A 3,204-nucleotide genomic window follows, 5' to 3' on the forward strand; every position below is an offset into this window, starting at 1 on the left:
GCAGAACTCAGTCCAGTTTAGGGGTTCTCCAACGGAAGATCCCAACATGCATATTAGAGATTTCGTCGAGATATACAACACTTTCAAATTCAACAATGTTTCTGAAGATGCTCTAAATATAAGGCTTTTCCCATTCTCTCTGAGGGATAAAGTTAAGTGTTGGTTGCATTCTCTACCACTAGGCTCTATCACCAAATGGGAAGATCTTGCTCAAAAGTTTTTTACTAAATTCTTCCCTATGGCAAAGACAGTTGCAATCAGGAATGCTCTTACTCAATTTGCGCAGCAATCAAGAGAGTCTTAATGTGAAGCTTGGGATTGTTATAAGAAGATGCTTAGAAAGTGTCATCATCATGCTGCTTTTATAATGGCTTGGTAGCACAGTCTAGACCAATGCTTGACACAGCATCAGGTGGACCCTTATGGGCTAAGAGCTATGATGAAGCTTATGAGCTAATTGAACTGATGGCTGCTAATTAATACCAGAACCCTTCTTTAAAACTACCTCAAGGCATGGTAACATGAATTTCGGAGGTAGATGCAGCTACTGCTATAGCTGCTCAGCTTAAGGCTTTGACGATGAAGGTGGATTCTTTGGCTAATTATGGGGTTAATCAGATCACTAGTATTTGTGAGCTTTGTGCTGGTGCGCATGAGATGGAGCCATGTGATATTTCTAATGAATCAGCTCAGTTCGTGAGTTACTTTCAGAGGTCGCAGCAACCAGTTCCAGCCACCTATCATCCCAACAACTGCAATCATCCTAACTTCAGCTAGAGCAACACTCAGAATGCGGTGCAACAGCCTTATCAGCAGTATCTAGCAAAACAATACAACCCTCCTGGTTTTCAACAACCATAATATGCACCAAGACAACAACTCCAACTGCAACAATTTAATGAAAATATGAATTGGAGGAGTTGAGACTCATGTGCAAGAGCCAAGTGGTTTCTATTAAGACCTTGGAGAATCAAATTGGACAGATTGCCAATGCCTTGCTGAATCGACAACCTGGTACACTCACTAGTGACATAGAAGTTCCAGGCAAGAAGGAAGCAAAAGAACAGGTAAATGCAATTACATTGAGGTCTGGGAAGGTTGTAAGCCCCGAAAAATCTCAAGTTTCAGAAGCTGAAGTTGTGGTTAAAGAAGATGTGCAGAAGGAAGCAGAAGTGGAACCAAGGAAGAAAACTGTGGAATACACTCCTCCCGAGGGTAATACAGGGGAGAAACATGTCTATCCTCCACCTTCTTTTCCTAAGAGGCTGCAGAAGCAAAAGTTGGATAAACAGTTTGCTAAGTTTCTGGAGGTGTTCAAGAAACTTCATATTAACATACCTTTCGCTGAAGCTCTGGAACAGATGCCTAGTTATGCAAAGTTTATGAAAGGTATGCTCTCTCAGAAGGTAAATCTTGATGACTTAGATACAGTTGCTCTCATGGAGGAATGCAGTGCTGTGCTGCAATATAAGTTGCCTCCAAAGCTTAAAGATCCTGGAAGCTTCACTATTCCTTGCACCATTGAAAACTTGTCGTTCGACAAGTTTTTATGTGATTTGGGAGCAAGCATTAATCTGATGCCTTTGTCTGTCTTCAAGAAGTTGGATTTACCTGATCCAAAGCCTACTTATATGTCCTTGTAGTTGGCCGATCGTTCTATTACATATCCACGAGGCATTGTGGAGGATGTCTTGGTCAAGGTGGACAAACTCATCTTTCCTGCTGACTTTGTAATTCTTAATTTTGAGGAGGATAAAAAGATTCCCATAATCTTGGGAAGACCATTCTTGGCTACTGTCCGAACCTTAATTGATGTGAAGAAGGGTGAGCTCACTATGCGAGTGCTGGATCAGGATGTGACGTTCAATGTTTTCAATGCCATGAAATTCCCTAATGATAATAAGGAGTGCTTAAAAGTGGAATTGGTCAATTCTGTGGTTACTTCAGAACTTGATCAATCGCTAAGGTTTGATGCCTTAGAGAAAGCCTTGTTGGGAAATTTAGATAGTGAAGATGATGAAGGTGATGAGCAGTTGCAGTATTTAAATGCTTCTTCTTGGAAGCGAAGGCTGGATATGCCTTTTGAATCTCTTGGAATGTTAGACTTGAAAAATACTGAGGGGCGTCTCAATCCATCTATTAGGGAAGCTCCTACACTTGAGCTTAAACCATTTCCTGAACACTTGAGGTATGCTTTTTTAGGTGATGCATCTACTTTTCCTGTTATTATTGCATCTGACCTTTCAGGTAGTGATGAGGAAAAGCTCTTGAGAATTCTGAGAGAGTTCAAATCGTCAATTGAATGGACTATAGCAGATATCAAGGGAATCATCCCTTCTTATTGCATGCACAAAATTCTGCTAGAGGAAGAAAGTAAGCCGACTGTTGAGCAACAGAGAAGGCTAAATCCGATAATGAAAGAAGTTGTGAAGAAGGAAATTATCAAGTGGCTAAATGCAGGGATCATCTATCCTATTTCTGACAGTTCTTGGGTGAGTCCAGTTCAGTGTGTACCGAAGAAAAGAGGTATCACTGTGGTAGCTAATGAGAAGAATGAGCTCATTCCTACTCGAACAGTCACGGGGTGGAGAGTTTGCATGGATTACAGGAAGTTGAACAAGGCCATGAGAAAGGATCAATTCCCTCTTCCTTTCATTGATCAGATGCTTGATAGGTTGGATGGGCATGAATACTATTGTCTTCTGGATGGCTATTCAGGTTATAATCAGATTTGTATCGCTCTAGAAGATCAGGAAAATACTACCTTCACGTGTCTGTTTGGTACTTTTGCCTTTAGAAGAGTTTATTTTGGGTTGTGTGGTACACCTGCCACATTTCAGAGATGTATGATGTCCATTTTCTCTGACATGATTGGTCAAAATATGGAGGTGTTCATGGATGATATTTCTGTGTTCAGGGATTCTTTCGACAAGTGCTTGTAAAATCTTGGCGCAGTTCTTAAAAGGTTTGTTGAGACCAATCTAGTTCCCAACTGGGAGAAATGTCACTTTATGGTGCAACATGGCATCATTCTTGGGCACAGGGTCTCTAGTAAGGGTCTTGAGGTGGATAAAGCCAAGGTGGGGTCATTGAAAACCTTCCTCCACCAATTTATGTTAAGAGGATTCATAGTTTTCTTGGCATGCGGGTTTCCATAGGTGGTTCATTAAGGACTTCTCTAAAATCTCTAGACCGTTGTGCAAT

The 3,204-nt window shown here is 41.1% G+C and overlaps 1 non-coding gene across 1 annotated transcript; it reads right to left on the reverse strand.

Annotated features, from left to right (window-relative positions):
- Positions 1 to 253: 253 nt before the first annotated feature.
- LOC141702100 (small nucleolar RNA R71) lies at positions 254 to 360 on the reverse strand. Its single transcript, XR_012567014.1, has one exon. It is a non-coding gene; the product is annotated as a small nucleolar RNA R71 (small nucleolar RNA).
- Positions 361 to 3,204: the final 2,844 nt, after the last annotated feature.

Source organism: Apium graveolens, unplaced genomic scaffold (assembly GCF_009905375.1).
Source record: "Apium graveolens cultivar Ventura unplaced genomic scaffold, ASM990537v1 ctg4630, whole genome shotgun sequence".
In the NCBI taxonomy this organism is placed as follows: Eukaryota; Viridiplantae; Streptophyta; class Magnoliopsida; order Apiales; family Apiaceae; genus Apium; species Apium graveolens.